The sequence below is a fragment of the Tupaia chinensis genome, unplaced genomic scaffold, assembly GCF_000334495.1.
Source record: "Tupaia chinensis unplaced genomic scaffold, TupChi_1.0 Scaffold000178_1, whole genome shotgun sequence".
In the NCBI taxonomy this organism is placed as follows: Eukaryota; Metazoa; Chordata; class Mammalia; order Scandentia; family Tupaiidae; genus Tupaia; species Tupaia belangeri.
The window spans coordinates 2,428,528-2,439,805 of record NW_006159653.1 but is presented as its reverse complement, the minus strand read 5'-3'; positions in this window follow the sequence as shown (position 1 = coordinate 2,439,805).

Here is an 11,278-nt window from a genome sequence, read left to right as displayed (position 1 = left end):
GCTAGATCCACACAGAAGACTGCAGTGTGGCTGCAGTTGACCTGTGTGTGGCAGGCACACACACTCCCACAATCTTAACTAAATAGACCTTGAAGTGAAAAGCTCCAAACTTTGTGCTGACCAAAAGGCAGCAGGCTAAGCAGCCTCTGGGGTGGAGAGAGACTCTGTGCAGCCCCAGGGACTGGCTCAGCACCCATAGTGACACTAGGCTGCGGCCCCTCTGGAGCTGTGGACCCGGGGGAACTCTAATCAGAGACTTCTGAAGCTCAACAACCAGCAGTCTTCCCTAAGCATGTAGCCACGTGCAGGCTCCTACAGGTGACTGTATCTGGGGACACGGCCTCTAGCTAGAATAGCACCAAAGAGCACCATTCATATACGGGAAGCTGTGGTTTTCTTGAAAGTTCCTGAGGCTCCACAGGAAGTTCAGTGTGCCTTACAGATTTTACAACTACTTCATTTCACAGGAGGAGCCCAGGCCAGCCACAGCTCTGTGGTTCCCTCAGAAACAGCGCCCCATCTCTGGGACCAAAGCCTATGATGTCGTATAATCACTCTAACAACCTGCCCTTGGAGATGTGCAAGGGCTGTCTTCCAGGGGCATATGTGGTGACCACTAGGCTCAGGGCCAGTGAGAATGCGATTGGCCTGGACTGCCTTCACGAGACAAGCCAGTGAAGTGGCAAACAGACTGTGTAGGTCCAAGCACTGAGTACACCCTGGACACAGCAAAGGCCTCCAGAGACCTGCCCCCCCTGACCAATAGGGACACTCAGAGGACAGGAGGCCATGGAGCTGTGCAGCTGTACTCACACAGTGCAGTTCTGGACACTGAGACCTCGCCAGTTCACCTGGCCATGCCATGGCAGCCATAACTGGCCTAAAGGGATGGGAGGGACAGCACCACCTTTCTGTCATGCCTGTCCCTCCACAACTGTCCCACCCATGTGTAAGCCAAACCAGCCTGGGTGTGTTCGCACATCGCACCTACGTTCACCTGTGCGCTCAGCTCCTGCCAAGCAAGGCTCAAGGAGACAAGGAAAGGGACATACAGGACACACACAAATACTGTTCTCCTCACAAGCAGGGCTCCCACTGCTTTTCTATGGCGTGATGGGTCAGGCCTCACCTGGTTCCCAGCATGGGGCAGGCATAGCCCGACATGAAACTCACCCAAGGTGGCAGGGCCAGTGGTCGGCCCTGGCACAGCTCGTGCACGAAGTTTCAGCTTAACTGGAAGCTGAGGGGATGGGCTGCTTTCAAGTAAAAACCACAACTGAAGGACTGAGTAGAATCTCAATCATGAGCTTGCTAAATAATGAATGTGACGGGCCGAGCCACGGCCCCGGAAGACATACTGTACACTGACCGGCTCCTGGATGCAACACTAAGACCAGTTAAGGCACCAACTAGGTGTCCCGGGAGCTCCTGGCCCAGGAGGAGGGCAGTGCTGCTTCCTCCCTCCGCCTGGAAGGTGCTGTGAGCGACATCTGAGGACATCAGACACCAAGAGCAAAGAGGAGTTTCCCAGAGGTCTGCTGCAATGGCAGATAGGACAGAAGGCAGGGGGCACCAAGGACCTGGGCCTGACACCCCATCAGACAGGCAGTTCAGGGACAGACAGCCCTGATCTGAGTCTGGGAGGGACACAGAGCAGTAGGAAGTGCTGGTGCTGCCCTCAGGAGCACGTACCAAGGAAGGTTCTCCAACTCAAAGTCCCCAGCTGCCAAGTCCTATTCATAGCCACAGTCGCGTAGAAGCACAGCTGGCAAGACACTGGTTCACACACACAAGCTTCAGAGAGCATTCTCTTTCTCATCAAAGCAGTTCCCAGGGTTATTTAAAAGGTCTTCACTTTGTAAGCTAAACAGTGTGATTGAATGTATATTAAAAAATATTTTTAAATAAGTTAAAAAAAAAAAAAGTTCTTCACAACAGAGCCTCAAAGGAGAGCACTGCCCCTTAGAAAATGCCTGTTTGTGGCTGCCCCAGGCTCTGCTGGGCCCACCATCCAGGTCCCGCCAGGTCCTTATTCACTGATCCACTGCTCCTGGCACCATGGCAGCTGCCAGGCAAACTGTGAGGCATGCTGGAAACCAGTGGGACATATAGCAGAGCCCATGACACTGAGCAGCTCAGGGTCAGCAGGCAGCGAGGGGTCAGACCTTGTCCTAGTTTCCCAGCACAGAATAGGCACCCCTGGGCAGGCATTGATCCGGGAGGAACCAGGGTGCTGCTCTAGACAAGCCTTGCATGCCTCCTTTTTGACACCACACACTGGGGAAGAGGCCCAGGCCCCCACACAGATGTATGAGAAAACGAGAACCGAGGTGGGAAGGACAGCAGTTTTGTTGTTATGCGTGTTATTGGTTGGGAACGGCAGAGAGTGAAACACAACTTGGTCAGAAAAACAAAAGATGGCATTTTGGAGCAGCCATTGTCACTGCAGGATCTGAGCATCAGATGTGCCACTTGGAGTCGACAGGTTTCAGAGCAGAGGATTTATGGGGTCAGCCCAGATGTGCTACACAGGTGAGCTGAAGTGTCCAGTCCACAAGAGTGAGCATGAGAACAAGCTCCGGCTGCACAGGCGTTACCCCAGGAGGTGCTGGGCACAGGTCACGCTGAAGCACAACTTCCAGCAAGGCAAAGCACTACCTACAGCACTGAGATCTGGTCTCAGGCACTCGGGAGCCCAGGCCCACACTACCAGGAAAGTGCTGTCCCCCAGGTGAGCCTGGCACTGTCTGAAGACATTTAGGGCTGTCATACTGGGGGAGAGGAAGTTTCTGGCAGAGATGCTACCGAACACCCTACAAAGGTGGCCACAGCAAAGAAGGACACGGCCCGAGGGCCAATAGTTCCCAGCTGAGAAACCCTGCTCTATCTTCATAGACTGCTCGTCCCTACAATGAAGAAACCTACCAAGCAGTTAGTGGCCTCCCCGCTGTGAGTACAGAAGGTCCATGAGCAGCGTGGCCCTGCAACCACCCCTTTGCATGAGAGGAGAGAAGCACACAGGGCTCCTCAGAGAGGGTCAGAGGCTATCCAGCCTGACAAGCATATTAAAATTCCCTCTTGGGACCAGCAAATGGCATAATGGTTATGTCGCTGGACTCCCACATAGCTGACCACAGTTGGAGACCTGGATCCAGTGGCTTAAAACTCACACCAGGCGCATGTGCATGCATACACAAAATCCGAAGAGGAAAATAGAGGAGAAGGGATTGCAGTGTGGCCATTCCCTCTAGGGGGTGATTTCTCACTTTCTGTCTGTCACTGTGTCTCTAGCAAGTGTACATACCCTAGAGCAAAATAATAATAATAATAATAATAATTATTATTAATTTAATTGTATTTATTATCATTCTTCAGTTTGACAAGAAAGAGAGGGAGAGAGAAAGCAAGCTGCCAGGTCTGGGACTCAAACCACAGTCGGGCATGTGGGAGTCAGCACCCCAAACACCACACCACCTGCTGGCCCCAGCAAAAATCTCTCTAAAAAAAAAAAGAAGAGAGTCAAAGGGCAGGCCTTCAGAAGAAGATACCTTCATGGCTCCTGAGAACTACTGATTTCAGGAAATAAGAGAAATGAAGATTTTATACTGGCAATTCAGCCTCTAGCCCACAAACTCGAGTGGTAGGAAGCCCCTCAAACCTTCTCTCTGGGGACCAGCAGGTGGTGTGCTGGTTAAGGTGCTGAACATTCCCACATGGTCAATCATGGTTCAAGTCCTGGACCTGGTGGCTTGCTTTCTCACTTTCCCTCTCTCTCTCTTTCTCTCTGTCTCTCTCTGGTCAAATTAAAATAAATGAATGAATAAATAAAGTTAAATAATTCTTTAAAAAAAAAAAACCTTCTGTCTCTATCTCTGTTTCTCTCTGCCTCTGTCTGTCTTCTCATTTTTTTTGTAATTTTTCCCTTCTAAAATTTTTTAAGGTAAAGCATTTTCTTGGCTTTCAGTCCCTTCTTTCCCTTTAACTTGTTAATAATCACCTCTCCCCCTCTCACCCAGAAGAGGCAAGGGGCAGGCCTTCAGAAGAATACACCTTCATGGCTCCTGAGAACTAGAACTGCACGGTTTTCTATTTTTTTTTTTAATTTTTAAAGATTTTTTTTCTTTTTTCCCTCTGTTTCTTGGTTGTTCTTGTTTTTTGCTCTCTCTCTGTTTCCTTTTCTTTGATCTCATCTCTGTTCTTCAATCTCCATTCACTGTGTTTCTAGACGTATCTAAGGGAACCATAGTCAAACATCCAAATACTATTAGGGTTAACACATTCCTCAATATCCACTGAATCTGCTGCGCAAAGGGATCAAAACGGAACAGCAAAGAGTTTCCAGATCAGCTCTTTCTGCATGTTCCTGAATGCTCAGATTGAACTTGAAGGTTAGGAAGAAACATACCATCCATCAGACGACTAGAAATCACCGCAGGGCCACAATAAGGGAAAGCAAGAAAAACCTCTCCTCCAAGAGAAAAGAATAGCTCCTCTTTATCCACAGACAGTTCTATGGAAATTATGGAAATGTCTGATAAAAAAATTTAGACTATTCATAATGGGAAAACTAACAGAGATGGAAGAGAAGAGAGAGAAATGAACTGCAGAAGAGAAAGAAGAAAGGAGATGATGAGTTCCAGGAGGTGAGGAAATTCTTGCAAGATTTAAAAGAGGAATTACACACTTTAAAAAATAATCAAATGGGGGCCAGCAGGTGGTGCAGCAGTTAAGGGTGTTGGACTCCCACATGGCCCACCGCGGTTCAAGTACTGCACCTGGCAGCTTGCTTTCTCTCTTTCTTTCTCTCTCTCGCTCACTCTGCCCTTTTCTGGTCAAATTTAAATAAATAAATAAATAAGGTTAAATGAAATGATTCTTAAAAAAGGAGTCAAATGGACCTGTTAGAGATGAAGGCTATAATACAGTAAGTCAAAAGCAGACTAGATCATACAGAAAATAGAATCTCAGATGAAGAAGAGAAAATTGCTGGCCTAGAAAAATCCACCACGAAGACTGAGAAAATGGCTCCGCAGAATGAGAATAATATATGAGAAATAGTAGATACCATCAAACGTCCAAACATCAACTGGTATCTCAGAAGGCAAAGAGACTCATAAGGGCATTGATAATCTATTTCATGAAATCCTGCAAGAAAACTTTCCAAACCTAGAGAGGCACTCAAAGATCCAGTCCCAAGAAATGCAAAGGACTCCAAATAGAATCAACCCAAGATCTTCTTCAAGACATATTATAGCCAGATTGACCAAAACCACAGACAAAGAATAAGATACTAAGATTGCCAAGAGAAAAATGGCAAATTCCCTACAAAGGATATCCCATCAGGCTAACAGCAGACCTCTCATCAGAAACAATGTAAGCGAAGAAAAGAATGGGAAAATGTATTCAAAGTGTTAAGGGAAAAGCAATTTCAACCAAGAACTCTGTACCTGGCAAGATTATTCTTCATATTGGAAGAAAAGACAAGAACATTCTCAGATAAACAAAACCTGAAAGAATTTACCAGCATCAGACCGGATCTCGAAGTTCTCAAGGGAGTGCTATATTAGGAAAATTAAATACAGACACACAGAAATAAGAGTTCAAAAACTAAGAAAATAGCTAACTTAATCATAGGGACTAGTCTAGAGTTGAATATTATATCCCAGAATTCAATCAGAAAGATCAAACCACAACAAAAGATAAGGTACATGAGACTGAACTGGTAAAATAGCATTTTATGACTTTTGACTAAAATATTGCTGATTTTCTTCTAGACTTTGTTGTCCGGTTTTAAAGATTTTTGCCCTGTCTTGAGCTATAGATAGGTTCATGTACCTACTACTGGAACAGAATCCTAACCTGTTTCCTGGCTTTAAGTTTTAAGCAAAGTTCCTTAGCATTTCTTTGATGTATTAAAGTTAAAACTGCTTTTCTTGAAATTACCAGCTGAACTTGCTATTGAAAGTAGTTAGATTATTTAAGAAATTGTGTGATCAATAAAATGTGGGGGGTGGAGGGGAAGGAATGGAAGACAACTGTAGACACCAGAGATAGTGTGAGAAGAGGGTGAGAAAGGGCACAGGGTCAGAAATAGGGGGGAAAGGGACCAGCAGGTGGCATGGTGGTTAAAGTGCTGGACACTTCCACATGGCCGACCATAGTTTTAATCCCGGACCTGGGGGCTTGCTTTCTCGCTTTCCCTCTCTCGCTCTGTCTCTCTAGACTAGAAATGGAAAATTATTGACGATAACACACTTGATTAAGCCACTATCCAATATATTATGGATGGGAAATCACATTTTATATGCTGAGACAATGCATCCTTTGCCTAACATTATATAAAGTTAGCAGTACTGCTGCATGTCTGCAACTACTAAATAAGTGATAGCTCATTTTGGGAAAAAAAAAATGAAAACTTTTTCTTGAAATTAAAAAAAATGCATTAAAAATACCTATTTGATGACTGTGATAAGCTATATAACCCCAGCTAGGTGCTACTTTATAGTATGTTCATTCTACTCGCTGAGATTTATGCCTAAAGTCATACATGTGTTCATGGATATGTATATATCAGCTATGCTTGCTATTGAAAATATTTAATTACTTAAGATCTTGAGTTAATCAATAAAATGGGGGGAGGGGAGAGGCATAGAAAGCAACCATGGAGGGACCAGCAGTTAGCATAATGGCTATGTTGCTGGACTCCCATGTAGTCGACCACAGTTCGAGTCCTAGACCCAGCAGCTTAAACTCACGCCGGGTGCATGTGCATGCGTGCCCAAGACCCTGAAAGGAGAATGGAGGAGAAGGGATTGTGGCGTGGCCATCCCCCCTGGGGGGGTGATCTCTCGTTTTCTGTCTCTCTGTATCTTTCTGGCGAATGCAAGTGCCCTATAGCAAAAACCCCAAAAAAAAAAAAAAAAGCAAGCAACCATGGATACCAAAGACAGTGTGGAAGGTCTAGGGTAGGAGAGGGTGAGAGGGAATCAAGGACGGGGGAAAAAGGCAAACTGTACAGAAAATAAGAAATGGAAAATTATTTGTTGACAGTAACATTTATGTTGATGTGCTTGATTGAGCCAATATACAGTGTATTCTGGATGGAAAATCTCATTTTGTATGCTATAATGATGTATAGTAAATAAATAAATTTTTAAAAATATCTCATGCTAGGCACATGTGTGCCCAAAACCCCAAGAGAAGAATGGAGAAGAGATTGCTGCATGGCTATGCCCCCTTAGGGTGATTTCTCACTTTCTGTCTCTCTCTGGGGAGCACAGGAGCCCTATGGCAAAACCAAATTTCTTTAATAAATAAATACCTCTGGGCACAGTGGTAGGTGTTTGTACTGTCAACTACTCAAGAGACAGACAGGAGGGTGGAGCCATAGTTAGACAATGTCCAAAACCACAAAAACAAAAAGAGAAAATGGCTTTGGGGCCCAGAAGGAAAACATGATGCTCTAAGAGGCTGACTTACATGGCAGAGTTCTGGGTTTGCACACAGAAACCTCCTTGAGGACGCTGGGCACCAGCAAGGCATGACCAGGGGTGGCCGAGGCTAGGAATGGACACAGCACTCAAACAAAGCCATGCTACGGGTGCTGTCTTTCACTAATACAAGAAATTTAAAAAATAAAAAAATTTAAAAATTTAAAAAAAAAAAAAAAAAAAAAACTTGGGGAAAAAAAAAAATCCTTGGCCAGCCCAGTAATCTAGTGGTTAAAGGAGCCAGGTCTCACATGGCTGATCACAGTTGAAATTCTGGCCCCAGCAGCTTGTAAATGATACCAGGTGCCTGTGCGAGTGTGTCCCCAAATCCCAACAGGATGGAAAAATGGAGAAAGGACTGTGGCAGAACCTCGCCCCACTGGAGGTGCTTTCTCTTTGCCTTTGTCGGGCCTGTGCACAGGCCCTCTGACAATTGGAAAAAGAAAAACAAAATCCTAAGGCAGTGTTTGGTGAAAAAGACTTTCTACGACATGAACAGCACACAACAGCAGTAAGATTCCCAGCAAGGAGATGATTTAAAACTGAACAAGGTGGAGTAGATGGTGTGGTGGTTAGAGTACTGAACTTCTGCATGTCTGACCATGGTTTGAATCCCAGACCTGGAGGCCTGCTTTCTCACTTTCCCTCTCTCTCTCTCTCTCTTTCTCTCTGGTGAATTAAAATAGTAGTAATAATTAATAAATACTGAACAAGGTGAACTCAGCCACATCAACATGCCACCAGACACACTTCTGACCCTCCAAAAGCCTAGCAGGCTCTGGGGAGGGTGGTGGAAAAAGGTTTGGGAAGGAGAGACAAGAAGGCTGACAGAGGAGGAATGGGCATATCCCCACCCAGACAAGGGGAAACCGTTGCTCCCTAAGCAGCAGAGGGTGAGCCATGCCAACCAGCAAGATGCCACTAATCCGAGTGTTTCAGGGAAGCTGGTCCCACCGGTGGAAGGATGGCTGCAATTCCCTTACGGGAGTGACTGACTAGCCACAACAGGTGTAGGCAGGAGGCCCAGGCACTGGCCGAGGAGACAGTGCCTGGGCATCAGCCTTTGCCTTCTTTTCCAGCTTTTCCCAGACTCTGGGCTCAGCTGGTCACGACGTAGATTTGGCTAGAACTCTGCTTGGCAATGCTGTTTCCAAATGCCAGCCTTTGACATTTCACGTGCTGTAAGACTATACCCAATGATTTCTCTGATTTAGGGATTTTTTTTTAATAATGAAGCAAACTCTTAGCACAGTGCTAGGGTGAAAAAATACTTCTAGGAACTTGAGCCTGACTGCTCTGAAGAGCACCCCATTTCTTCCCTGGTATAGCAGCCTCTACAGAGATAACACACCCCAGCCAGAAACCACGGCATGTGGAACAGCCTGGGCCTCAGCAGCCCATTCCAGCAGCTGCTCCCTGTAGGGGAGTCACCTTTCACAGAGGAGCACATGCCCCACCTTGGCAGCACTGTGCTCTGCGGGTGCTGGATCTGTGACAGAGCAGTTAGGGAAATATCATCCTTTCCAGAGCTCATCACCAGGAAGGGTGAGCCTGGCCTCTACCAACTGCAAACATTAATGCATCCTTGCTACCTCTCACCAAGCCCACAAGGACAACGCTGATGGAAGGTCCATAGGAGTTAAGCCTCTCCTTTAGGGCGCACAGACCATCTTACCACAAACCAACAAGAACTCATTAGTTGTCCCACTTTGTGCTGACACCTGTCTGCAACCAGCAGCACACCTGGGTGGGGGAGCCTCTCTGGGGCCTGAGCTGACCGCAAACCTTGCGTGGTAGACATAAAGTAGATGGCTCACCACAGTTGGGCAGAAATGGACATGGCAGAGATGGGGCACAGGCAGGGTTCCTGGGCAGGGCAAGGATGCTGTGCATTTGCCAGCATGCCAGCCAGGCGGCACTTCTTGCCACATCCACCACCACCCTCACCATGAACTCCCAGGACACTGTGGCCTGCTTTCACCCTTGAGACCCCTCTGTGCCCCGAGTCACTGCTGGGCAGGCACAGTGCAGTGTGCGCACAGCTCAGGACACATCTTGCAATCCCACAAGCACAGGCCTGGGAGGGTGGGCAGTTCTGGGACTTCAGCTTGCTCCACTGCACACAACTCAGGACACAGAGTGGCTTCTGCAAGTGTGCCACACACATTCCATGGCCATGGTTTTTCTGCTGTTTCCTAATAACATATTCATGGGGCCAGAAGGGGGCATGGTGGTTAAGGGCACTGGACTCCCACATGGCCGACCAGGCCATGAGTCCCAGGCCTGGTGGCTTGCTTTCTCACTTTCCTTCTCTCTCTCTCTCTCTCTCACACACACACACTCTCTGGTCAAATTTAAAATAAACAAATAAATAAATAAAGTTAAATAAAATAATTATTTAACAAAAAGAATACATTCGGGACCAGCAGTTGGCGGAATAGCTATGTCGATGGACTCCCATGTACTTGATCACGGTTTGAGTCCCAGAACTGGTGGCTTTAACTCACGCCAGGCACGTGTGCGTGCATGCCCAGGATCCTAAGAGGAGAATGGAGGAAAAGGGATTGCACCGTGGCCATCCCCCCGGGGGGTGATTTCCCATTTTCTCTACGTAAAAACCTCTCCACCACCCCCCCCAAAAAGAATACATTCACTCAGGGCCAGCAGGTGGTTAAGGCGATGGACTCTCACATGGCCAACTGCGGCCTGAGTCCTAGACCTGGCAGCTTGCTTGCTTGCTTTCTCACTCTCACTCTTTCTCTGTGGCAAGCATATGTGCCTCATAACAAATTAAAAATGATAACAAATAAAATTAAATAAATGGTTTTCTTTCAAAAAGTAAAGTATCACCTCTCTTAAAAAAATAAATAAATAAGGGAAGGGAACCAGCAGATGGCATAGTAGTTATATTACTGCACTCTCACATGGCTAGCAGTGGTTCAAGTCCCAGATACAAGGGCTTGAAAATCATGCGGGAGAATGTGTATGAGTACCCATGATTCCTGTCTCTCTCTCTCTCTGTCTGGCAAGCACACCCACCCTATGGCAAAAACCTCTTAAATTTTTTTTTTTTTTGCTCCCACTTATTCTGCTCACTGAAGATTCTCCAAGGAGCTAAACCAACTGCATTATTCAGTCAATTACCAACCTGGTCACCATGCAGAAAGGCCCCAAGCCTGGCCAGAGTCAGGCATGCACATAAGCAGGCCCACTGACAGACCTGCAGGAAAAGAGGCAGTGGCCACGAAGATGTGGGGCCAGGGCAGCCGAGGGCTGTGACTGACCCAGGGGAGGATAGTGGTGGCCTAGACAGCACCATGATGGTAGCAAGGGGCACACTCGCCCTCCAAGAGAGAAATGTAGTCACAGCTAAATGCACAGCACACATTTCCTCTATGTTTCAAATTCAAACTACTGCAGCCTACATGAGTCAGAAAGAAAAAAACAGTCATTCTGAAATCAACATCCAAGTGAAGTGTGAAAAGAGTTCTGGACTCCTGCAACGGCAGTGAGGGATGGCATATCACAGAAGGATGGCCTGCTGCTCCCTCACATGCCATCACCAAACAGCAGAGCCTCACAGCAACCGCCACAACATAAGGCAAATGTGGGGCCCTGTAGACATGCCGCTGAGCACCCACAACATGCTACTCGACTTCCTGGCACTGGAAATATGGCAAAAAACAGAACTAAGCCCATGTCCGTAAGAAGCTCACACTGTAGTGGGGAGACAGACCTTAAAAAGGGGGGGGGGGGGTGGACGGGATGCAGGGGGTTTGGTGGTGGCA